Raw genomic sequence first — 27,591 nt, 5'->3', positions numbered from 1 at the left:
AATAAGATCAACTAGGATTACTCCAGACTGATAGTACTGAAACAATAATATCAATAACCTGAAATTAAGTCAGACTATAGTTAAGAGGGCTGGGGTCATGCTTCCTTTTTATTTTTACCTTTTATTTCTTTTTATTTTTACAGTGTCAATAGGAATGGCTCTCTGACTTGAACTAATTGGAGGAAAGTCTAGGTTAAATTGGTGAAAACTCTGAACTACACACCATTCAAAAAGAAATGATATCTTATTGATTCAAGTTTATATAGCAAATAAAATTAGAGCAATAAAGACTTACCAAATATTATCATTTGGGAACTTGTTTAATAGGTAAACACATATCCCCATATAGAGTACTGTTTACAGCTGAATGATTTGAAAGTATTAAAAATTCATTTACTCTCTTAAAATTGGCATATCTTCTGCAAGTTTATTTACATAGTGCCTTATTTAACAATTCCTGTATTAAAATTCTTCCAAAAACACAAAAGTGAACATCATCGCTGCCTATGTCTGAGTTAAATTATAATATACTGGTTAACTGCATTTTTTTTCTTACATTTTTGACAACTATACACATCAATGCTTCCCTATTTTTGTTTTCCTTCTTTTTTGGCTGCACCATGCCTGTGCATGCTTTAGGAACTTCCCGACCAGTGATGGAACTGGTGACCCCTTCAGTGAGAGCATGGAATCTTAACCACTGAACCACAAGAGAAATCCCTCCCTGACTATTATAACTTATTCATTTTGACTTTGTTTTTAAAATACCAAGAATAATTTTCTTATTTTAGGTCTCTAACTTTCACTGTCATCAAGTGTACTAAGTCGTAAGTAACTATGGGGACTTAACAGAGTTTTAATTACAATTTTAAAATATTTGTTTATTTTAATTGGAGGCTAATTACTTTACATTATTGTATTGGTTTTGCCTGGAAGATGATTTTTGAAAGTACCCGGGATATTTCATAAACGTAAAAGTCAAGAAATGAGCCGCTTGATTTAGTATTTCCTATATCCATTATTTTTTATTTTAGCCACACTTAATACACTTGCCAATAATTTTTTTGTTGTTTCTGTCCCATTCCCATACTCCACCTTTATCTGAAAAGTTGAGATGTCTCATTATCCTTTAGTACTTTTAAATTTTCTCCCCAAGTCAACAGGTCTGTTTTATTCATTTCTTCAGGAAATAGTCTCTGTTCTGAATCAAAGCTCTTCGGAGAAATGACCCCTAACTCTCGGCTCAAACTCTATTCTCTACCCTCACTCAGATTTTATTTTTTGTCACAATCTGGTACCTTTTGATGCGAAGAATATAATACTATCACAATCCTTGGTGAGTAGCAGGTTTGGTAGGTACAAGTAGTGTTTTACACACCACGCTCCAGACCCCCAAGTGCCATCTGACCGCTTCTCACTCAGCTGATCTGATCAACATCCCTTAGAGCTCTCAGGCCACAGCATTCACATTCCCTCACACAGGGCATTGTCCACGTAGCAAGGGACAGTCTGAACAGCGAAATACCCCCTAAAAATACATCGCAACCAAGCATGCTGGTCTAAGATAAAGCATGCCTATACGTGTAAAACAAAAAGTTACAATGGCTGCTGCAACTTGGAGCACCCAGATCTACCTACAAGGAAAAAGTTTTCACTGTCAGATTAGCACTACAACCATTAAGTGCGTGTGAGTGTCTAAAGACGTGGGTAAGGCAGCACAGGCTCATTTTGGCCTTCTGACATTGAGAAGCATACATCCCTTGTCTAGTAAAACTGGCTCATCTCACTCACATTCTAATAGACTGAGTTTTGTTAAAGCTGAATCCTGCTTCTAGCGCCAAAGGCTGGGGGGATTTAGAACAAGACTGTTCTATCTGCAACTTGCGGCGTTTGCAGGGTATCTCTCAGCGTCGTTAGTATTTAGAGTCCTCCATAGTTTCTCGGATAGCTAAGGTATATGAGGACCCCTTCTTTTCCTCTCCTAAGGGTCGTTTCCTCACCTGTGTCACTTTCGGGGTGGTTCTCTTGGCTCCGAAAATAAACTGCGGAGAGCTCTGCTTCGCCCTGTTGCCTGGGTAACAACTTTGTTTCCCAACTCCCCCAACCCCCACCTCCGGGTTCCCGCTTGACTTTGCTGGCCAATCATAGAGGATTCTTCTTTGAACCCTCACGGGAATCAACCAATCGGAGCCCGTGTCAGTTGGGGTCCGTGACCGCCCTTTCTAATTAATTAAGTCGACCCCTTTAAGCGTCGGTCTCAGTGAGCGTCGCTCCGGAGGGGACGCGCCCACCGTGGAGACCGGTTTTTTCCGGCCCCAGAAGGCCCGGACCCCGCCTCTCTCGCAGTCTCGGCCGTCTCACGATTTACTTTGAAGTGCCACCAGGGTAAGTTTGCGGGGTTTCGTTTGTTACGGGCATCAGCCGGTTCCCTCGTTACTTTTTTCCTGAGCGTGAATTCTAGGTCGGACTGCTTGTTCTCCCGCCATTCTGGAGCAGGGGGATGGAAGGGTGGGCTGTGTGGCCCGGGGGTTGGGGAGATTTTGGTGCGGCTTCACTCGCGCTCTCCACGCCCCCTTTCTGCCGGGTGTTAGAGACGCGTGTTGCGGTAACATCCCGACTTACCGTTTGTGTGTGTTTGTGTGTATGTGTGTGTAGGGTGGGATCGCGTTTCCCCCCTTCCCCTCCCGTGGTGTGCAAGCCTTCGGGATCCGGAGCCCCAGTGGGGAGCGCCTCTTCTGCTGCCGTGAGGCTACTAGAGGGCAAGAGCTACGTGTTGGTCCCACTCCCGGGAACGTCGCCAGACTCCCTGCCCCACGTTTCCCGTCTTAGAGTGGAGAAACGCAGGAGCTCCGCGGGTTTGTCACTGCTTGACTATCTGAGTGTTTGCCCTTCGTCTAGAGGTTCCGTTGTGACCCTTATTTCTCCAGAATCCTGTGGTTTGTTTGGCTTAATAAACACTTGGAGTGTTCGGAACCGACCGGCTGTGTTCGCTAGTGGGTCGCTTCATACAGTATTTGTGTATTGTAAGTGAGGAGAGATCAATTCAGTTCAGTTCATTCGCTCAGTCATGTCCGACTCTCCGCGACCCCATGAATCACAGCACGCCAGGCCTCCCTATCCATCACCAACTCTCGGAGTTCACTCAAACTCATGTCCATAGAGTCGGTGATGCCATCCAGCCATCTCATTCTCTGTCGTCCCCTTCTCCTCCCGCCCCCAATCCCTCCCAGCATCAGAGTCTTTTCCAGTGAGTCAACTTGTCGCATGAGGTGGCCAAAGTATTGGAGTTTCAGCTTTAGCATCAGTCCTTCCAATGAACACCCAGGATTGATCTCCTTTAGAATGGACTGGTTGGATCTCCTTGCAGTCCAAGGGACTCTCAAGAGTCTTCTCCAACACCACAGTTCAAAAGCATCAATTCTTCGGCGATCAGCTTTCTTCACAATCCAACTCTCACATCCATACATGACCACTGGAAAAGCCATAGCCTTGACTAGACGGACCTTTGTTGGCAAAGTAATGTCTCTGCTTTTTAATATACTATCAAGGTTGGTCATAACTTTCCTTCCGAGGAGAGATAGGGCGGCTTTAATAGATGGAGAAACAGTGGAAACAGTGTCAGACTTTATTTTTGGGGGCTCCAAAATCACTGCAGATGCTGATTGCAGCCATGAAATTAAAAGACGCTTACTCTTTGGAAGGAAAGTTATGACCAACCTAGGTAGCATATTAAAAAGCAGAGACATTACTTTGCCAACAAAGGTCCATCTAGTCAAGGCTATGGTTTTTCCAGTGGTCATGTATGGATGTGAGAGTTGGACTGTGAAGAAAGCTGATGGCCGAAGAATTGATGCTTTTGAACTGTGGTGTTGGAGAAGACTCTTGAGAGTCCCTTGGACTGCAAGGAGATCCAACCAGTCCATCCTAAAGGAGATAAGCCCTGGGTGTTCATTGGACGGACTGATGCTAAAGCTGAAACTCCAATACTTTGGCCACCTCATGCGAAGAGTTGACTCACTGGAAAAGACTCTGATGCTGGGAGGAATTGGGGGCAGGAGGAGACGGGGACGACAGAGAATGAGATGGCTGGATGGCATCACCAACTCGATGGTCGTGAGTTTGAGTGAACTCGGGGAGTTGGTGATGCATAGGGAGGCCTGGCGTGCTGTGACTCCTGGGGTCGCAAAGAGTCCGATACGACTGAACGACTGAACTGAACTGGTGGTTTTCCAGGGCTTGGAATTCAGTTATAAATTAACTAAATTGTTTTCCGTCTTTCTGCTCTCTGGTGAAGGGAATAGTAAAGCTTGAGTAATTTGTCTATTCTACTTGTTATTACCACAGTAAACAAAAAGCGAACGTAGAACATTTAAGTTTTGGCTAAACTTTTGGCTTTTTGGTCAAATTACCTATACCGTAATTCCCCTTATTACTGTAGGTGATCAGAGTTGAAGTGTATTAAATATTACTTCTCTCAGATACTTGTGGAGCTTAAGTTATGTAAGCTATGCTGTCTCTTCGGAGAAGGCAGTGGCAAGCCACTCCAGTACTCTTGCCTAGAAAATCCCATGGATGGAGGAGCCTGCTAGGCTGCAGTCCATGTGGTCGCTAAGGGTCGGACACGACTGAGCGACTTCACTTTCACTTTTCACTTTCACACGTTGGAGAAGGAAATGGCAGCCCGCTCCGGTGTTCTTGCCTGGAGAATCCCAGGGACGGGGGAGCCTGGTGGGCTTCCGTCTATGGGGTCGCACAGAGTCGGACACGACTGAAGTGACTTAGCAGCAGCAGCAACAGCTGTCTCTTCTTTCTTGATTGCTTTTATCTTTCTTGTTCTCCCGCCGACTCAGAGCAGGGGGGCTGAAGAGTAGCTCAGTGGCCCGGGGGCTGAGGAGATTTTGCTGCGGTTTCACTCACTCTCCCCATGCCCCCTTTCTGCCCTGTGTTAAGAGACGCGTGTTGTGGAATTCTGGAAAATTCTCTGAAACTTCCAATTTTATATGTGTGTGTATATATAGTATATGTATATTTAAATGTGGACCACTGCCCACTAATGGATTGTCATTCACAATTTGAAAACTCTGGTCTTAGATCATTGGTTTTCAAACTTGTGTGTGTTTAGGAAACACTTAGGATTCCTGTTTGTTACAAATGCAGGTTTCCCTAGCTTACTACAGGAACTGGTTCTGTCCCTTTGTGGTGGGTTCCCCGCAAAAGTTCATATAGCAAACATAAAGTGCTGGGCAAGGTACCAGATGCACAAATATTTAATAAATAATAGTTTTCTTCTTGGGAAACAAATGCTATTTATGTTTAGGACTATAACTGTCTCTTCATTTTGCCCCTGCAAGGTTGAATCCATCAGTTCGGTTCAGTCACTCAGTGGTGTCCAACACTTTGCTACCCCATGGACTGCAGCATGCCAGGCTTCCCTGTCCATCACCAACTCCTGGAACTTGGAAATTATTCAAATTCATGTCCATCCAGTTGGTGATGCCATGTATCTGTCTCATCCTCTGTCATCCTCTTTTCCTCCCACCCTCAATCTTTCCCAGCATCAGGGTCTTTTCCAGTGAGTCAGTTCTTTCTATCAAGTGGCCAAAGTATTGGAGTTTCAGCTTCAGCATTGGTCCTTCCAATGAATATTCAGGACTGATTTCCTTTAGGATGGACTGGTTGGATCTCCTTGCAGTCCACGGGACTCTCAAGAGTCTTCTCCAACACCACAGTTCAAAAGCACCAGTTCTTTGGCGCTCAACTTTCTTTATAGTCCAGCTCTCACATCCATGCATGACTACTGGAAAAACCATAGCCTTAACTAGATGGACCTTTGTTGGCAAAGTAATGTCTCTGCTTTTTAATATACTATCTAGGTTGGTCATAACTTTCCTTCCAAGGAGTAAGCGTCTTTTAATTTCATGGCTGCAATCACCATCTGCAGTGATTTTGGAGCCCCAAAAAACAAAGTCTCTCACTGTTTCCCCATCTACTTGCCATGAAGTCATGGGACCGGATGCCATGATTTGACTTTTCTGAACATTGAGTTTTAAGCCAACTTTTTCACTCTCCTCTTTCACTTTCATCAAGAGGCTCTTTAGTTCTTCTTCACTTTCTGCCATAAGGGTGGTGCCATCTGCCTATCTGAGGTTATTGATATTTCTCCTGGCAATCTTGATTCCAGCTTGTGCTTCATCCAGCCCAGAATTTCTCATGATGTATTCTGCATATAAGTTAAATAAACAGGGTGACAGTATACAGCCTTGATGTACTCCTTTCGCAATTTGGAACCAGTGTGTTTTTCCATGTCCAATTCTAACTGTTACTTCTTGACCTGCATACAGATTTCTCAGGAGGCAGGTCAGGTGGTCTCGTATTCCCATTTCTTTAAGAATTTTCCACAGTTTATTGTGATCCACACAGTCAAAGGCTTTGGCATAGTCAATGAAGCAGAAATAGATGTTTTTCTGGAACTCTCTTGCTTTTTCAGTGATCCAACGGATGTTGGCAGTTTGATCTCTGGTTCCTCCGCCTTTTCTAAATCTAGCTTCAACATTTGAAGTTCACAGTTCATGTACTGTTGAAACCTGGCTTGGAGAATTTTGAGCATTACTTTGCTAGCATGTGAGATGAGTTCAATTGTGCGGTAGTTTGAACATTCTTTGGCATTGCCTTTCTTTCTGGTTTTGACTGCTAATTTGATCTTAAAGTAGGGAAACTTGAGAGGTCCAAAAGTTAAAAAAGACAACTAAACGTTTCTGTTAGTTATAGGTGTGACAAAGGGATATAGCTTAGCTAATTCTGATTCTTTTATAATATATAAACTGTTTTAAAACACTAATTAATTTATTAAACCAGAATTAGAAGAAATTAAAAATGAAAGATTTTCCTCAATTCTGTTATCAAGATAGAACTGATATTTCTGTTTTTCTCCTATTTTATCCAAATGTATTGATTTTTTTTTTTTGCGTGATCTTAATCCCTGTTTATACAATGCTTTGTTCCTTTTATTTAATACAGTTCTGGGAATTTTTTCTGTGTTGTTTATAGTCCTCATGTTTTTCATTATTGATGGCACCTTGATATTCCATAAAGTGAGATGTCCATAATTTACTCAGCCTAACTAAACCAACAACAGATTTAGTTCTGATTATTCCATGTTATTGATAACACTGTAAAGTCTTGGCTATTTAAAATCATTTGTATAACTTTTACCTTCCATACACTCAAGAGGAATCCTAACAGGAAAGCCAGTGATCTGGACCTGAGTTGTGAGTTTTTGCCCCATTGGATGTATGGATTTGCCCATCTATGTATCTATGTGCTAGAGTAGCAGTTATCAACCAGGATACTCATTATATGCATGAGTTAGGGTGAATGTATTTTTAAACTAATAAATATGGACATTTTCAAAAGGATACACTTTAAGAAATATATGATCAAAGCAGATTCAAGTGCCATAATAACCGTCATGGTGATTAGCTTTCTTTTTGAATATCTTTTCCAAAGATTATATGAGTGTGTATTCATTTGTAATTTAAATTTTTATAAAGGGAGCAATTAAGTTGACTGGGAGAATAAAAGCTATAATTGGTCTGTATTAACACATTCCCCCTTTTCAAAGCATACAGACTGTCTTATTTTCTGTCATTCTAAAACATTAACTAGCCCCTATTTCTAAATCTGTAAAATATTTCAAACGAAGTACAGACTGTTATGCATTATCATCCATGTACCTACCAAAGATTTAGCAAGTGTTAACAAGCCACTCCAGTACTCTTGCCTAGAAAATCGCATGGACAGAGGAGCCTGGTGGGCTGCAGTCCATGGGATCGCTACTAGTCGCACACAACTGAGCTACTTCACTTTCACTTTTCACTTTCACACATTGGAGAAGGAAATGGCAACCCACTCCAGTGTTCTTGCCTGGAGAATCCCAGGGACGGCGGAGCCTGGTCGGCTGTCGTCTATGGGGTCGCACAGAGTTGGACACAACTGAAGTGACTTAGCAGCAGCAGCAGCAGCCTTTTGCTATATTTTCATTAGGTACTGTTTTTTTAAAGAACCAAGCATTACACTAAAATTAAGCATAAAACTAAAACCCTACCTCTTTTTACCCCTTCCCAGCCACATTTCCTTCCCATCCCAGAGATAATTGTTCTTCTGAAGTTACTAAATATTTTTCCTTGTTTTTAAGTGCACTCAAACATAGATGACCATAATTGATTTGTAATATATTGTTTTGTATGTCCTTTAACATTTACAAAAACAGTCTACTGTATTTACTCTTCTGCAACTTTTTTAAGGTCAACATTGTTTTTGAGATTTATCTGATGTTTATCAGATTTATACTGATAAATGTAGATAAAGTTAGTTACCTGGGGGGAGGATAGATTGGTAGATTGGGATTGACTTATACACACACTACTATATGCCCGACTCTTTGCGATCCCATGGACTGCAGCCCACCAGGCTCCTGTGTCCATGAGATTTTTCCAGGCAAGGATACTGGAGTGGGTTGCCATTTCCTTTTCCAGGTGATCTTCCCAACCCAGGGATTGAACATGGGTCTCCTGCACTGCAGGCAGATTCTTTACCGATTGAGCTACAAGGGAAGCCCAATATATAAAAGGTAACAAGAACCTATTCTATATATAGCAGAGGGAACTCTATTTGGTGCTCTGTAATGACCTGTGTAGGGTTCCCAGGTGGCGCTGGTGGTAAAGAACTCGCAGGTTTGATCCCTGGTTGGGAAGATTCCCTGGAGGAGGGCATGGGAACCCACTCTAGTATTCTTGTCTGGGAAATCCCATGGACAGAGGAGCCTGGTGGGCCACAGTCCATAGCATCGCAAAGAGTTGGACACCACTGAAGTGATTTAGCATGCAGTGACCTATGTGGGAAAGGAATCTGAAAGAGAGTGGATATATATACACTATAATCATGTATCGGAGAAGGCAATGGCAAGCCACTCCAGTACTCTTGCCTAGAAAATTGCATGGACAGACGAGCCTGGTGGGCTGCAGTCCATGGGGTCGCTACTAGTCGGACACGACTGAGCAACTTCACTTTGACTTTTCACTTTCACACATTGGAGAAGGAAATGGCAACCCACTTCAGTGTTCTTGCCTGGAGAATCCCAGGGAACGCAGAGCCTGGTCGGCTGCCGTCTATGGGGTCGCACAGAGTCAGACACGACTGAAGCGACTTAGCAGCAGCAGGATAATCATGTATAATTGATTCACTTTGCTCTACAGCAGAAACTAACACAACATTGTTAATCAACTATATGCCAATAAAAATTAATTAAATAAAATTTTAAAATTATATGACATATATATATAACATAAATACTAAAATATGAAGTGTTTTTTTTTATTTTTCACACAGTTATTTCCATAACACAGAAATATTCAAAAATGCTATCTTGCCATTTAATATGTGCAATCTTCATAGGCTTCTCCCAGTGAAGTTATTGCACAATCCACGAATAAAGGTTAAAACAGAAAATCACTTAGGAGTAATAAAATCTAAATTAACTAAAAAAAAAAAAAAACTTAGTTATTTGTATTACCCTAAGGTAGTCCTTATATAAGTATGCCACTTAAAAATTCCACTGTTGTTGTTAGACATTTAGGTTGTTTCAGGTACACAAATGTTCATGTAAATCATACAAATATTGTATGATTCCACTAAAAGAGGTCCCTAAAATAGAAAATTCATAGAGACAGAAAGTAAAATAGAGGTTACCAGGGGCTGGGGGAGTGGACAGTGGGGAATTATTGTTCAATTGGTGCAAAGTTTCTGTTTGAGGTGATAAAAAAAGTTCTGTAAATAGGTAGTGGTGATGGTTGAGCAATGTTGTGACTGTGTTAATACTTAATGCCACTGAATTGTACACTTAAAAATGGTTAAAAGGGTAAATTTTACATTATGTATATTTTGCCACAATAAAAAGTTACAAACATAAGAATTACACTTATTTTTTGGAGACATATACTCTATGACTTGCTTTTTGTGGAGTAAAGCCCTGAGAAAAGTGAAATGTATTTTTTAAATAAGCAAATTAAGTTGTATTAGCCAGATCTGTTTTTCCTTGTAAAATCAAAATTTTTGAAATCTTTAGATAACTACTGTTACTTCATGCTTCTACAAGATTTTTATGAATACTATACTTCAGAAGTCTCCAGTTTTTTTGGTTCTTTTTGCTTTTTTCCTCAAAGGTTTTGTGGGACGATACTTCTGAAAGTGAGTAGGCCTTTGAGGCTGTATTTTGCATTAGAATACCATTCCTCTTTCATTTCTTGGGCTAGTTTTCTCCAGTGATTTACTTTCCTTTCTCCTCTCCCCTCCCCTAACCTGTTCTTTCACTGCTGCTCCCCATACTCTGCCAGTGCCTCCCCCAAGCTCTGCCCTTTTGGATCCCTCCGCCTCCTTTCCATTTAGCCCAGCCTTCCCTTTGGGTTTCTCCACCCTCCACTCTGGTCCTCTCTTGAGTACCACCCCTATTCCCCCAACTCTGCTCCACTCCTGCATCCTTCTCAGCTCCTCCCAGATTTCTCCTCTCTTGAGTCTTTCTGCTCATTCTCCCCGTTGGTCCCATCTCTGGTGTGTTCCAATTTTGTAACTGCTGAAGGCATTTGCTGAAAATAAGACCTGTTTTATGGAAAGCTACAGTCTTCTGCGGTGTCAGACTTGTAATATTTGGAAAGTTTGGTCTTAATTTGGGGATTTGAAAAACTCTTTCTGGTCCTTCCCTTCAAGGGGGCTTCCCTTGTGCCTTCCCTTGTGGCTCAGCTGGTAAAGAATCCACCTGCAATGCAGGCGACCTGGATTTGATCCCTGGGTTGGGAAGATCCCCTGAAGAAGGGAAAGGCTGCCCACTCCAGTATTCTGACGTGGAGAATTCCATGGACTGTGTAGTCCATGGGGTTGCAAAGAGTTGTACGTGACTGAGCGGCTTTCACTCACTTCTAGCCCTTAAAATAAGATTCAAACAGTATGGCTTTGATAAGTTAAAGTACAAAGGGAGAGAAAAGCGCTTAATGTGAATAATAATCAGTGTGTTACATTGCCTAAGATGTTTAATATTAACTGAAATCTAATGCACCATTTTCAGTAGCTCTATGTTTTAGTTTGGCATAAAGTACAAATGATCACCATTAGAAGTTTGACCCCATCCTATTTCCTTTACAGTGGCTGTACTGATCTCACCTCTCCCTATCCATTTCTCTTTGGGGACTCAAACACTTAGGATAAAACGTTTGTAACTCAGTTTCTACTTCCAGAGTTGGCATCAATGACTGTCAGTGCAAATAATGACCCTGCTGTACTTTGAGGCTTCAATTTTCCTACTTTCTTTAGTTCCATTTCTGTAAGGCTTTTCTTGGTGGAACAAGAGGTTTCTTCAGTGATTTTGTATTTTTCCTTTGCTTCTCTGTCTTTCTCCTTAGTTTGATAATTAATGATATGTTAAGGAACTGTATGTATCATCAGAAGTGACTATTTATAGGAATGGTTTTATAACATGACTAATCACATTGCATGAATTTTCAGACCAGATCGGTTAGTCATGATGTTCTTGAGAAGGTGAAGTGAATTCGTGACACTTAATGGTTATCAAGTAACTAGGCATTTTAGGGAGAATATTGTCTCCAAAGAAGATTTGCTTTCAAGAAGGTGGGGGAGTTTTTAAATAGTTACAGGGCTGAACTTTTATACTAGTCACTTCTTGACAGTCATTTCTCAAAGTAATGTAGGGAAATGATGGCATGAGTGATCCCCCAAATCATTTGTACTTTGTGAGACAGAAGCCCATAAACATTTATGCTGAAATGGCTTATAATAGGTACCCAGACTTGAACTTACTTTGAATCTGCCCTTTGAGAATCAAATTTGTCTTCCTAATCTGTTACTTAAACTAATATCACAGTGAAAGTATTATGTCCAATTCCTTCACTTGCTACTTGTTTGACCTTGGGAAAGTGATTTAGTGTCTGAGAGCCTCAGTTTCTTCAGCTATAATATGGAGATCGAAATGGTTTGTTGTAGGTAATTCAAAGATGAGAAATTTCAGATTCAATAAGTGATTTTGTCATTTTCCTTTTATATAAGAGATTCAAGAACTTAAGAGATAAAATGGTGTATCCTGAAATGACCTACCATTATTTACTGATCCTCAGTCAGATTTCTTACTACCCAAAAGACTCCCAGGATCTATAAATGATGATTGATAGTATACAGAGAAGATAATTTGCATGCTGATAAATGAGATAGTCATGTAATAATTTTTTTTGAATTGTAATTTGAAATGCAATTTATGTTCACTTTCTGGGCCAGCTCAGAGAGTGTTCCATAAATATCCCTGCTTGACTGATCCTTCACTGATAGTGAGGAGAACCCCAGCATTATATTTTGGAAAACTTTCGTATAGCACTTTACATTAGACAAGACAATATATTTGGAGGGCCCTTTGTAAACTTATTTTTAAGAAAACATTTTGGTTTCTTACTTAGTGGAACTGCCAGAATTTTAGAGGTGAGGAAACTGAGATTCTAATGCATTTAAGTGACTAGCATGGTCAGATAGGCAGTGTTACTCAGTTGTGTCTGACTCCTTGCGATCCCATGGAGTGTAGCCTGCCAGGCTTCTCCTGTCCATGGAATACTCCAGGCAAGAATACTGGAATGGATTTCCATTCCCTTCTCCAGGGGATCTTCCCAACCCAGGGATCGAACCCAAGTCTCCTGCATTGCAGGCAGATTCTTTACTGTCTGAGCCACCAGAGAAGCCCTGCGATAGGCAGTAACACTCATTGAATTGTTTTCTTCCTATCCAAGTATTTAGTTAATTCAGTAAACTTCATTTACATTGGACTACTAGACAAGGATCATCTGCCCATTTCCAGGAGCCTTTTCAGGGAGCTCTGGTGATTTCTGTATGCCTAGTGATTTTTCTGCAGAACTCCTTTGTGTGTGTGTGGGGGGGTGTGTGTGTGTGTTTGTGTAAAGGACTCAGTTGAGTCATTTACCACCTATTATTTCCTTATTTGGGGCTTCCCTGGTGGCTCAGAGGTTAAAGCGTCTGCCTCCAATGCGGGAGACCCGGGTTCGATCCCTGGGTTGGGAAGATCCCCTGGAGATGGAAACGGTAACCCACTCCAGTATTCTTACCTGGAGAATCCCATGGACGGAGAAGCCTGGTAGGCTACAGTCCACGGGGTCGCAAAGAGTCGGAACATGTGTGCTTGCATTAAGGCATCCAGGGTAGAACTGTAAGCTTAGTTCAACATAAAAAGCTGTAGTTTTATCAACTTTAGGCTCCTACTCAGACAGTGTGGATAAGGAGAGAGTTTTGAAGAGGAATAGAAGTTGGCTAGAGGAACTCAACATTGACAAAGACTCACAGCCCACTCATAGCCACATAAAGAGAGTACAGAGTTGTTTTCCATTTTTTTATTAAAGCATTGATATGCAGAGAGAAGCTGAAGTGTGCTAAGGTCTTTTTTGTTAAAATGATATAGAATACTCATTAACTTCAGGTTTTGTTAGAAGAACGTAAATTTAAATGTGTTAAAGAATTCAAGAGAAACTCATACAAATAAATGTAATTAGAATATGTAACTTTTCCAAAATATGGGAAAAATGAAGGAATACAGAAAAATTCATCAATCCAATTATGCAGAAAAAGATAAAAGATACTACAATGTGGAAAATAAATAAAACAAAATAGGATGGACTAAATAAGTGTCAAGTTGTATCAGTAGGCATATAAATGTGAATTAAACTCAGCTCACTAAATCTCAGTGTCTCTATTTTATTTGCTATGTTGTATTATCTTTTATCTTTTTTTGCATAATTGAATTGATGAAATTTTCTGTATTCCTTCATTTTTCCCATACTTGGGAAGTTACATATTCTAATAATATTTATTTGTAAGAGTTTCTCTTGAATTCTTTAACATGTTTAAATTCACGTTCTTCTAACAAAGCCTGAAGTTAATGAGTATTCTATATCCTTTTTAACAAAAAAGACCTTAGCACACTTAGCTTCTCTCTGCATATCAATGTTTTAATAAAAAAATGGAAAACAACTCTGTACTCCCTCTGGGTGGCTATGAGTAGGAATATCTGTTTCTGTCAATGTTGAGTTCTCTAGCCAACTTCTGTTTCTCTTCAAAACTCTCTCCTTATCCACACTGCCTGACTAGAAGCTTAAAGATGACAAAACTACAGCTTTCTATGTTGAACTCAGCTTGCATTTCCACCTTGGATGAGATTCTTAGACTATATTTTAGGGCCTCCAAGGTGCCTCAGTGGTAAAGAATCCACCTGCCAACCTGGAGATGCAGGTTCAATCTCTGGGTTGTTAAGATTCCCTGGAGAAGGAATTGGCAACCCACTCCAGTATTCTTGCCTAGAAAATCCCATGGACATAGGAGGCTGGTGGACTATAGGGGTTGCAAAAGAGTTGGACATAACTTAGCGACTAAACGACAACAAAAACAAGAGTATATTTTAAAATTTTCAGCTTTGCTATTTATAAAAAACACACTGAAAATGACTCAGAGAGGTTGAAAACAAAGTGATGGGAAAAGATACACTAGGCATATGCCAACCAAAAGAAAAATGGTGAGGCAACATTAATGTCAGACGAAATACTGTTTAAGGCAATTTAGTATTAAACAGATACTTCACACTGATGAAAGAAGGGAATCTACCAAGAGAATATCGACCATGAATCTATGCCCCTAACAACATAGTCTTGAAATATATAAAGCAAAAGCAATGGGATTATAAGGAGAAATTGACAATCTCTAATAATAATGAGAGACTTAAAACACTTTTGTCAGAAACTGGTTAAGCAAAATAGATTAAAAATTTTTTTTAAAGTACAAGGATGTGACAGATATATGATCTAAATGAGATGGAAGAGAAAGAATCTTTAACTCCAAATTCTTAATGACAAAGAGACATTTTTAATCCAAAGGTGATTTTCATTTATTTTTCAAATTCCTAAGGAAGAAAAAATTTGAATGTACATGCTACATTAAATAGAGAAATTCTAATAACAAGGTAATTCTTAAATTCCTTCCAAATGAAAAGAAAGTCCAGAAATGCAAGAGCACAGAAAAATTCCACCCTTTGATGGCTACCAGTTTTAATTTGACCTACAGTATCACACTGATGACAGTACCCAGTCTGAAAGGATCAGTTTCTATGACAATATCAGAACAATGGTTTGACAACAGTATTTTTTCTGTCGGCATCTGTAATATTACGATATACTTGCATATCATAAATATGTATATATAATTATATAACATGATAATGTAATATTATAATATAATTTATAACATAATGCCTATAATCTCAGGAGATTGGTACCTTTGGGAATAGAAGACTAAATACTGAGGACTAGTGGTTAAGACTGCACTTTCAGTGCAAGGGGCACAGGTTTGATCTCTGGTCAGGGAACTAAGATCCCACATGCTGGCCAACAAAAGAGAAAAAAAGAAAGTACAGCAAGGGCCCTTATTCTGTACAGAATAACTTTCTTTCTATGCCTTTCAGGACTGAGTTATTACATCATTGAAATCACCCTTTGGAGCTCACATTTTAAAAGTTTAAAGTTTTAAGATGTGTATCACATAAAAATTAGCATGTCATATTAACACATTTAGATAAATTTTGTCCTTCAGAGTTCCCCTTAGGTAGGTGTTCACTTGTAACACTAACACTACTCAAGATACTGTATTTCATCAATTTTAAGAGGTACAGTTTTCCATATTTTAACATCTCTGAAATTGAAATGAGTCTTAACAGTTGATAGTATCTTACAATCCCTTTTGGTTCGGTGGCAGTTCTGAATGTCATAATTGTTTTCATATGCACATGTAATATCAGCACATCTAGGACCAAAACCTGCATAATGGGTGGCTTGAGCGAAAATCCCAAAGAAAATAGGCAATAGCCTGAAACTTCTAGAAACCAGTGGTTGTGGGGAGTCAATGGAGAAGATGGTTAATCAAGTTTAGTTATTGATTACGCTGAAGTGGGAGACAAAAGGAAGCTAGTCTACATACTGGCAAAGCTGGCTTGAAAGCGCAGCAAAAATGGCTTTTAGTTCTCTTGTGAATTCTTTTAAGAATTGCTGAAGCAACAGTGCTCCTGGTGGCACAGAAGACCTCAAGAAATTTGAGTTGAAAATTGGATTCTGAATATTTTTCTTAATGTATGCATGTTTGATTAAAATCTGTGTCTACACTGAAAGGAGCTCTTTCGAAAAGTGTAAAAAATTTTAAATGATAAGAAATCGTGACAAGTTGGTATTTTTTTTCTTTTTTACTGGTGCATAAAGTAATAGGGCTCTTAACTTTGATGAAATATTTTTGATACTAATTTCTTAGAATAGCCTTTCAGAGCTATTGTGTAAAAATTGATAGTCACATCCCATTTTATAAATCTTGACTGAGATAGAATTTTAAGTACACAGTGATTTTTATCCTTACATTTTAAAGGATATTTAGAGCTATTATTTTATCTTCTTCTAACATTTATGGTTGCTAATGACGAGCCTGCTGTCAACCTGGTTGTTACTCCTTATTAGGTAAGTGTTTTTTTCTCTTTAGTAACTTTCAGATTTTTTTTCTATACTTAATATTCTAGGGTTTCACTATAAAGTCTGTGTGTGTGCATGTGTGTGTCTGTATGGTGATGGGAGGGGTTGCCTCCTTGCACTTGGTGGGTCTAAACGTTACTGATTTTTCTTCAGTTCTAGCAAACTCATTTATTAACTCTGAATATTGTCTCTGACATTCTGTTGTTTTCCTTCTGACATTCCTTCTGGATATATATTGAAACTTCTCTTTTATATTCTCCTTATCTCTTTCTCTCTTCTTTCCCATCACTTTATCTGCCCTGTGTTCTGGCAGGTTTCTTCTGTTCTCTCTTCCTGTTTAATGATTTATTTTTCCTCTTCAGTTATGTTTAGTCTACTATTTAAACCTATCCTTTGAGCCATTTTATTGCTAATACTGTAACCATTTCTTGGATATCTCCATGGTCCTTTTTCACCTTCACTTGTTTGTTTTTATGTATATTATTTCTTTCTTGAGCTCCTTGAACATATAAAACATCTTAATATGCCATTCATATTGCTCTATTATTTCTAATTCCTAAGATGAGAATTTCCTCAATTTTCAGGTCTATAGGCTACTTACTTCGATGTTTTATAGTCCTTGTCTTTGAGTTAATTTTCTCAGGGCTTTTTGGATTATGGAAGTGGAGACATAGGAAGCGGAGATACCTCTGGTAAGTGATGTTATGCACAACCTGCTTGGCCCCTGAAAATTTCATCAGCTCCTAACTAGTGTTTATGTTAACATATTAGTTTGAAGCTTCCACACCACAAAGGAAAATTGAATTCAGGCCATCTGTGTACATCTTCTTTATCAGCTTGGGGTTCCTATGTGTCTCCATTGCCTTTTCCATCCTCCTGTACCGATTTCCCAGATTTAAGCTTCACTAGGTCTCTATTGATTGAGGAGCCTGTGACCTTACGCTATGGCCTCAGATTTACCCTCAATCTAGCATATTCCCAGCTTTTAGGGCACATATTCATTCAAGTCACCCCCTTGGGTTAAGTAGCTTCAGCTTCTACTCATAGATATGAATTCCCTGTCTGGCATCTGGAAATTTGTCTTTCTTTCTTTAAAAACTCTGCTTTGTATTTTTTAAATGTCTTTCAGTAAGTGCATTTAAACTGATACTTCATGGAGTTTGGAGTTTAAGAGAGTTGATTCCAGTGTGGATCCCAAAGGTCTCCTTGAGATCTCTAGAATTTTTCTTTTTCCATTCCTCTCTTACTCTCATTTAGGGTTTGGAGTCAGGCACTGGTTTATTTTTGGAGGAACTGGTACCCCTGCAGGTTGGTTCACTTCTGGCTCTGCAAAGACAACCACTTCAGCTTTAGGGTTTGCTTTCTCTACTCCTGGTATAGGAAGTTTTAACTTGGGGACTCCATTCCAAACAGTTTCATCTTCTACCAACCAGTTCTCATTCAGTAACACAACTCCAGCTAGGCAGAATACAGGATTCAGCTTTGGAGTACCAGTTGCTTCAATTCTTATCCCAGTAGGAACTTGATTTTCCTTGGGGTAAGAAGAGGAATATGATTCCTTTAGTGGCTACAAAGGGAATCATCTTTGAAAGACAAACTCTCAGTTCAGAGTGTGGAGAGGGTAAAGGGATGGTATGGCATTTCTAAGTCAATTATTAGGAATTATGTCATTCATTCCCAAGATAGCCCTATAAATTGAAGTCATTTCTGATTTGAGACACAAGGCACATTGAATTCTGATCTGTAGTATCCTTTCATTTAATGTGAGCCATAGGAAGAGTACTCACTGGGTTTTGAACATATATCATCTTGAAATTAGACTGCTTGCTTGTTAAATGTTTCTCTCTAGAGAGATCTTTGTCTATTGATCATTGTAATGACCTTGGATATACATTGTCCCCTCCTGCATCTCAGAATTTTTAAAAGAAGCATTTTTTAAAATGACTTTCTATGTAAATTCAGTTGGATACAGCCCTTTCTTTCAGTAATACCTGATAGCCTGACGAAAACTGGAGTATTCCCGCTGGAATTCTCCTCTATACTGTTAGTTATCTAATAACTTGTAATTGAGTGTTAAATAACCTTCCTTAGGATGGGTAATTTAAATACTGAAGCACTTTTTTTTCATGGGTCATGAAATACATTTAAAGTTTTCTAGAAACTCTATTAGAGGTATGCCTCTTATATGACTTTATGATTCAGTGTCTAAAACAAAAAATTAACATTTTTAATAAACTCTGTCAGACTCATAGAAGAAGTGTAAGTTCTTTTGTTGCTACTGAAAATAAACATTTCTGAACTACTCCTTCCCCATTAAAACCTTTAAATCTTTTTTAGTTCACCTTAAAGTAGACCAAATTAGGCTACCTTTATCTGTGGATGAGCAAATAGGGATCTCTGTACATATATTCCTGTATTAATATCTGGTTGTCTTTCTTTCTGTATTGAGATGAAATAACCGATAGAGTAAAATCTTATAAAATGTTCATATTTAAAACTTAATTCGGAAGGGAGAACAAGATGGTGGAGGATTAGGTGGATGTGGAGTACATCTCTCTCCACGGATACATCAGGAATACACCTTCAGACACAGAAGTACATGCAGAACACCAGCTGAGAGAGGACAGGAGTACCTGACCAGCAGAAAAGAATATATAGACCCATGCAAAACTCGGTAGGATGAAGAAACTAGAGGGGAAAAACAGGAGTGTTAGTAGGACTAGACATGCCCTTGGCAGGTGGGGGAACTGAAGCAAGGGTCCGATCCCCACATCGGGGCAACTGTCTGGAGTTCAGAGGAGAAACATTTAAGGCTGAGGATGAAACAGCTGATCTGTGGCAGACTAAATGGAATGAGAATCAGACAGTTCTTGCTGCAGCCATACATACCCTAGACGGCACAGTGTCTGGGAGCTGGAGTTTAGGGATTGTGGAGCAATCCTAGGGAGAGGGCTGCTGTTGAATGCAGAGAGATGGATTGAAGGGATGTGAGGGAGGAGATCGTGGTGGGAAATGCCTTTGGAGGAAAGCCAGGCAGCCATGGAAGCAAGATGATACTGCTGAATCACGCATGGGGGTGGAGCCATCACCATAGGGGGAACTTCACCTCTCTTCCCCAACAGGCCAGCACTGGCACTTGAACAATAGAGAGGCTGGCCCATCAAATGCCTGATGCACTGAACTACAGAGTAGGACCCCAGTTGGGGCGGGTGGCGGGTACTCTGTGTGCTGGAAGCACTGAACAACAGAGAAGGACCCCAGGCAAGGAAGCCCTCTAAGTGCCTGAACGTGCAGAGCTACGAAGAAAGACTGGCCAAAGACGCCTGATCGCCAGCTACAAGAGGCTTGAAAAAAGACTCTGATAAGGCCATAATTCCTGGGGTGGAGGCAGTCCGTGTCCCTGAACACTTGGCGCCGCCAGAGTCCACGCAAGGGTCCCTGCAAGGCAAGAAACTTCTCCACCTTCATGCTCAGCTGTCACTGGGACAGAGCTGCCACAGGCAAAAAGTCTTGCGCCTGTGCATGTAGGGTTGCTTCAGTAGTGTCCAACTCTTTGCGACCCTGTAGATTGTGGCCTGGCAGGCTTCTCTCTCAGGGAGGGAGATTCTCCAGGTAAGAATAGTGTATTGGCCAATACTGGTTGCCATACCCTTCTAGAGCACTATATTTCCTACTGCCCTAGCCATCAACTCCCCTGAGGACCTGGTGCTGCCAGAACCCCTGCGACCCAAGCAACTGTACCACCTCCACACCTGGCCTGCACAGGGGCAAACCAAAGTTCTCCAGGACAGCCTCAGGAGCAAACACCAGTGGATGACCCACATACAGAGGTGGAAATAAAACCACAATTGAAACCCAGGGTCAGTGTGACTAAGGAAGAAGACCCAACACCCTCCCACCAGCTGTATCAGTTCACTTCAGTCGCTCAGTCGTGTCTGAGTCTATGCGACACCACAAACCGCAGCACGCCAGGCCTCCCTGTCCATCACCAACTCCCAGAGTCCACCCAAACCCATGTCCATTGAGTCGGTGATGCCATCCAGCCATCTTGTCCTCTGTCGTCCCCTTCTCCTCCTGCCCTCAATCTTTCCCAGCATCAGGGTCTTTTCAAATAACTCAGCTCTTCACATCAGGTGGCCAAAGTATTGGAGTTTCAGCTTCAACATCAGTCCTTCCAATGAACACCGAAGACTGATCTCCTTTAGGATGGACTGGTTGGATCTCCTTGCAGTCCAAGGGACTCTCAAGAGTCTTCTTCAACAACAGAGTTCAAAAGCATCAATTCTTTGGCACTCAGCTTTCTTTATAGTCCAACTCTCACATCCATTCATGACCACTGGAAAAACCATAGCCTTGACTAGACAGACCTTTGTTGACAAAATAATGTCTCTGCTTTTTAATACACTGTCTAGGTTGGTCATAACTTTCCTTCCAAGGAGTAAGTGTCTTTTAATTTCTTGGCTGCAGTCACTATCTGCAGTGTTTTTAGAGCCCAGAAAAATAAAGTCAGCCACTGTTTCCCCATCTGTTTCCCATGAAGTGATGGGACCGGATGAATGTTGAGGTTTAAGCCGACTTTTTCCTCTCCTCTTTCACTTTCATCAAGAGACTCTTTAGTTCTTCACTTTCTGCCATAAGGGTGGTGTCATCTGCATATCTGAGGTTATTGATATTTCTCCTAGCAATCTTGATTCCAGCTTGTGCTTCCTCCAGCCCAGCATTTCTCATGATGTACTCTGCATATAAGTTAAATAAGCAGGGTGACAATATGCATCCTTGACGTACTCCTTTTCCTATTTGGAACCAGTGTGTTGTTCCATGTCCAGTTCTAACTGTTGCTTCCTGACCTGTATACAGATTTCTCAGGAGGCAGGTCAGGTGGTCTGGTATTCCCATCTCTTGAAGAATTTTCTGCAGTTTGTTGTGGGGCTTCCCTGGTGGCTCAGAGGTTAAAGCGTCTGCCTGCAATGTGGGAGACCCGGGTTTGATCCCTGGGTTGGGAAGATCCCCTGGAGAAGGAAATGGCAACCCACTCCAATATTCTTGCCTGGGAAATCCCATGGATGGAGGAGCCTGGTGGCCTACAGTCCACAGGGTCGCAAAGAGTCGGACACGACTGAGCGACTTCACTTTCACTACAAAGTCAAAGGCTTTAGCGTACTCAATGAAGCAGAAGTAGATGTTTTTCTGAAATTCTCTTGCTTTTTCTCTAATCCAGCAGAGATTAGATGACAATTTGATGTCTGGTTCCTCTGCCATTTCTAAAACCACCTTGAATATCTGGAAGTTCAGAGTTCACATATTGCTGAAGCCTGGCTTGGAGAATTTTAAGCATCACTTTACGAGCGTATGAGATGAGTGCAATTGTGCAGTAATTTGATTATTCTTTGGCATTGTCTTTCTTTGGGATTGGAATGAAAACTGACCTTTTCCGGTCCTGTGGTCACTGCTGAATTTTCCAAATTTGCTGGCATATTGAGTGTAGCACTTTCACAGCATCATCTTTTAGGATTTGAAATAGCTCAACTGGAACTCCATCACCTCCACTAGCTTTGTTCATAGTGATGGCTTCCTAAGGCCCACTTGACTTCACATTCCAGGATGTCTGGCTCTAGGTGAGTGATCACACCATCGTGATTATCTGGGTCATGAAGATCTTTTTTATACAGTTCTTCTGTGTGTTCTTGCTGTATAAGCTGCAGATTAAATCTACATGATCAACTAGGCAGACTCTGTGTCAATGGAATATATAAAATGTCATTGAGAGCTCCCACAAAAGAAAACACACTAGTTCTGATAGCTGTGGACATTGAAGGTAAGAACGCAGAGGAGTAGGACCAGAACAGAATCTGAGCTCCCCCTACAGAAGGTCCAGAGATCAGCACAGTGTTAGAGGGCATCCTAGGGAGGTGAAGTGTACTGTGACTCCCAGCGAGGGAAAGGACTCTGACAGCAAAGGCTAAAGAAAAACATTTATTATTCTTATGTTTTGACTTGTTTTATAGATTCCTTTGGATTTTTTTCCTCCCCATCTCCCTGCCCCATTGTAGTTGTCAATTTTATTGGCTGTATGAAATCTAATTAAGCTTTTGAGCTTTCTTTTTTTTCTGTTTTTTTTCTCAGTCACATTTTTTATTGTTGTTATAAACTTCTTCCTCTATCTTTTGCAGTTCTGGAGACTTTTTTTTTTCCCTCTCTTTTATAATTTTAATTTTTAATACCTATTATTTCTTCTGCATTTATTCCCTTGTTTGCTTTTCCTACTGTTCTTTTCCCCTTGCAATTAATCTTTACTATATATAAATCTTCTTTATCTACCACTATTTAACTTTACATATCTATTCTTTCTTTCTTTTCTTTCTTTCCTTTAGTCTCAACATATTTGTTAGTTTTATTTTCATTGCTTTATTCCCAAGTTGGCACCTTGCTTTAGTTTTGTTTTCCAGGTTGTGCTTTAGTTAGTCTTGTTCTTAACTGGTAAATATAATTTTTGATTTCCTTTGTTCGCCATGTCAATATATTGTACTTTATTTTTTTGGTCTCTTTTGACTTTGCTCATGGGTGTATATGTATATGTGTATGTTCCATTATTTTAATTGTTATTTACCTGATTTCGTAAGTGCCATTTGTCTGGGGTTCATCTTTGGTTTCTCATTTTTGGAAATTTGTTTTAATCTCACTTAATGCCATAACAAACCACATGTGGAATCTTCGTTCCTGACAAGATCAAGCCCTGAGCCTTTGGAGTGGGAGAACTGATGCCAAGACCCTAGACTACAGAGAACTAACCCTAGGAGGGTATCAAATAGTGAGAACTCACACAGAGGAAACCGCTGGAATACAAGACCTGGCATCACCCAACCACCAATAGCACTCTGTGCAGGACGCCTCATCTAAACAACAAACAAAACAAAAATACAAACCCAATCATCAGCAGACAGGATTACCACCTGACCCAGCATTGCCCATCAGAGGAAAAACAAACGAACAAACAAAAACTCAGCTTACACAAACCACTGGACCAAACGTAGGAGGGCAGAAACCAAAAGGAAGAAAGAATTCAACCTTGAAATCTGGGAAAAGAAGACCTCAAATACTATAAGTTAAAAAAAATAATGAAAAGACAGAGGAATACTACACAAATGAAGGAACAAACTAGAAACACAGAAGTCCAAGTAAATGAAGAGGAAATAGGCAAACTACCTGAAAGAGAATTCAGAATAATGATAGTAAAGATGATAAAAACCTTGAATGCAAAATGGAGAAAATGCGAGAATCAATTAACAACAACCTAGGAGAATTAAGGAATAAACCTGCAGAGACAAACAACACAACTACTGAAATTTAAAATACTCTAGAAGGAATCAATAGCAGAATATCTGAAGCAGAAGAATGAATCAGTGAGCTGGAAGATAAAGTGGTGGAAATAACTTCTGAAGAGCAGAATAAAATAGAATGAAAAGAACAGAGAATAGTCTCAGAGACCTCTGGGACAATATCAAACATACCAATATTCGAATTATAGGGGTGCTAGAAGAAGAAGAGAAAAAGAAAGGGTATGAGAAATTTTTTGAAGAGATTATAGTTGAAAATTTCCCCAGCATGGAAAAGGAAATAGTCAAACAAGTCCAAGAGGCACAAAGAGTCCCATACAGGATAAACCCAAGGAGAAACATGCCAAGACACATATTAATCAAACTAACAAAGACTAAACACAAAGATAGAGAATTAAAAGCAGCAAGGGAGAAGGAACAAGTAACATATAAGGGAAACCCCATACACTTAACAGCAGATCTTTCAGCAGAAACTTTGCACGCCAGAAGGGAATGACAGGATATATTTAAAATACTGAAAGGGAAAAATCTACAACCAAGATTACTGTATCCTGGAAGGATCTCATTCAAAATTGATGGAGAAATAGAAAGCTTTTCAGACAAGCAAAAGGTAAGAGAATTCAGTACCACCAAACCAGTTTTACAACAAATGTTAAAGGGGCTTATATAGTCAAGAAATACAAGAGAAGAAAAAAGATCTACAAAATCAACCCCAAACAATTAAGAAAATGGCAATAGGAATGTATATATCAATAATTACTTTAAATGTAAACAGATTAATTGCTCCAACTAAAAGACACAGACTGGCTGGCTGGGTACAAAAACAAGACCCATATATATGCTGTCTACAAGAAACCCACTTCAGATCTCAAGACACATACAAACTGAAAGTGAGAGGATGGAAAAATATATTCCATGCAAATGGGAAGCAAAATCAAGCTGGAGTAGCAATCCTCATATCAGACAAAATAGACCTTAAAATAAAGATTACAAGAGATGTGGAAGGATACTACATAATGATCAAGGGATCAATCCAAGAGGAAGACATAACAATTGTAAATGTCTATCCACCCAACATAGGAGCACCTCAATACATAACAAAAACACTAACAGACATAAAAGGAGAAATTGACAGTAACACAATAATAGTAGGAGACTTTAACATTACACCCCACTCACACCAATGGACAGATCATCAAAACAGAAAATTAATAGGGAAACACAAGTCTTAAATGATACATTAGATGAAGTGGATCTCATTGATATCTTTAGGACATTCCATCCAAATGCAGAAGAATACACCTTCTTCTCAAGTGCACATGGAACATTCTCCAGAATAAACCACATCTTGGATCACAAATCAAACCTCAGTAAATTTAAGAAAATGGAAATCATATTAAGCATCTTCTCCAACCACAACGCTATGAGACTAGATATCAATTACAAGGAAAAAGGTGTGAGAAACACAAACACATGGAGATTAAACAACACGTTTCTAAATAACCAACAGGTTACTGAAGAAGTTAAAAGGGAAATAAAAAAATTTCTAGAAACAAATGTCAGTGAAAACACGACAACTCAAAACCTACGGGATGTAGCGCAAGCAGTTTTAAGAGGGAAGTTTATAGCAATACAATCCTACCTCAGGAAACAAGGAAACATCAAATAGACAAGCTGCTGCTGCTGCTGCTGCTAAGTCACTTCAGTCGTGTCCGACTCTGTGTGACCCCATAGACGGAAGCCCACCAGGCTCCCCCGTCCCTGGGATTCTCCAGGCAAGAACACTGGAGTGGGTTGCCATTTCCTTCTCCAGTGTGTGAAAGTGAAAGTGAAGTTGCTCAGTCGTGTCCGACCCTTAGCGACCCCACGGACTGCAGCCTACCAGGCTCCTCCATCCATGGGATTTTCTAGGCAAGAGTACTGGAGTGGCTTGCCATTGCCTTCTCCGAAATAGACAAGCTAACTTTACACCTAAAACAACTGGAAAAAGAAGGACAAAAAAAAACCCCCAAAATTAGTAGAAGGAAAGAAAGAAAGATCCAAGCAGAAATAAATGAAAAAGAAATGAAAGAAACAATATTAAAGATTAATAAAACTAAAGCTGGTTCTATGAGAAGATAAAATTGACAAGCCTTTAGTCAGACTCATTAGGGAAAAAGAGAGAAGAATCAAATCAACAAAATTAGAAACGAAAAAGGAGAGGTTACACCAGACAATGCAGAAATGCAAAGGATTATAAGAGACTATTTTGAACAACTATATGACAATAAAATGGATAACCTGGAAGAATGGACAGATGCTTCGAAAAGTTCAATTTTCCAAGACTGAACCAGGAAGAAATAGAAATTATGAACAACCCAATTACCAGCACTGAAATTGAAGCTGTGATCAAAAATCTCCCCAAAAACAAAAGCCCAGGACCAGGTGGCTTCACAGGAGAATTCTATCAAACATTTAGAGAAGAGCTAATGCCTATCCTTCTAAACCTCTTTCATAAAATTGCAGAGGAAGGAACGTTTCCAATCTCATTCTACGAGGCCACCATCACCCTGATACCAAAACCAGACAAAGACAACACACACAAAAAAAAACTACAGGCCAATATCACTGATGACCATAGATGCAAAAATTGTCAACAAAATTTTAGCAAACAGGATTCAGTTACACGTCAAAAAGCTCATACACCATGATCAAGTTGGGTTTATTCCAGGTCTGCAAAGATTCTTCAATATATGCAAATCAATCAACAAATTGAAAGATAAAAATCATATGATCATCTCAATAGATGCAGAAAAAGCCTTTGACAAAATTCAGCACCTATTTATGATTAAAACTCTTCAAAAAATGGGCATAGAAGGAACCTACTTCAACACAGTAAAGGGTATATATGATATGCCTACAGCAAACATTATTCCCAATGGTGAAAAACTGAAAGCATTCCCCTAAGATCAGGAACAAGACAAGGATATCCACTTTCGCCACTATTATTCAGCATAGTTCTGGAAGTCCTAGCTACAGCAATCAGAGAAGAAAAAGAAATAAAAGGAATCCAGATTGGAAAAGAAGAAGTAAAACTCTCACTGTTTGCAGATGACATGGTACTATACCTAGAAAATCCTAAAGACAGCATCAGAAAATGACTAGAGCTAATCAGTGAATTTACCAAAGTTGCAGGATACAAAAGCAATATGCAGAAATTACTGTATACAAACAATTAAAAATCAGAAAGAGAAATTAAGGAATCAATCCCATTCACCATTGCAACAAAAAGAATTAAATAAGAATAAACTTACCTAAGGAGACAAAAGATCTATACACAGAAAATTATAAGACACTAATGGAAGAAATCAAAGACAACATAAACAGATGGAGAGATATTCCATGTTCCTGTGTAGGAAAAATCAATATTGTGACAATGACTATACTACCAAAGGCAATCTACATATTCAATGCTATCCCTATCAAATTACCAATGGCATTTTTCACAGAATTAGAACAAAAAATTTCACAATTCACATGGAAACACAAAAGACCCCGAATAGCCAAAGCAGTCTTGAGAAAGAAGAATAGAGCTGGAGGAATCAACCTTCTTGACTTCAGATTATACTACAAAGCTACCATCATCAAGACAGTATGGTACT

The 27,591-nt window shown here is 39.8% G+C and overlaps 2 protein-coding genes across 2 annotated transcripts in view; one reads left to right on the top strand and one right to left on the bottom strand.

Moving 5' to 3' along the window:
* The window catches only part of DNAAF6 (dynein axonemal assembly factor 6), a 48,482-nt gene extending 46,419 nt beyond the window's left edge, over positions 1-2,063 (bottom strand). Inside the window, exon 1 of the mRNA XM_055393399.1 lies at positions 2,001-2,063. The gene's annotated coding sequence lies outside the window, so the exon portion shown is untranslated. The remainder of the gene's footprint in view (positions 1-2,000) is intronic.
* A 197-nt stretch (positions 2,064-2,260) lies between these two features.
* NUP62CL (nucleoporin 62 C-terminal like) overlaps positions 2,261-27,591 on the top strand; it is an 86,596-nt gene continuing 61,265 nt past the window's right edge. The window contains exon 1 of the mRNA XM_055437637.2: positions 2,261-2,385. The gene's annotated coding sequence lies outside the window, so the exon portion shown is untranslated. The remainder of the gene's footprint in view (positions 2,386-27,591) is intronic.

This window comes from Moschus berezovskii, chromosome X, assembly GCF_049115385.1.
Source record: "Moschus berezovskii isolate FMDL1 chromosome X, NW_MosBer_1.0, whole genome shotgun sequence".
Classification (NCBI taxonomy): Eukaryota; Metazoa; Chordata; class Mammalia; order Artiodactyla; family Moschidae; genus Moschus; species Moschus berezovskii.
Note: the sequence above shows the minus strand (reverse complement) of the source record. Positions and strands in the feature narration are given on the sequence as shown.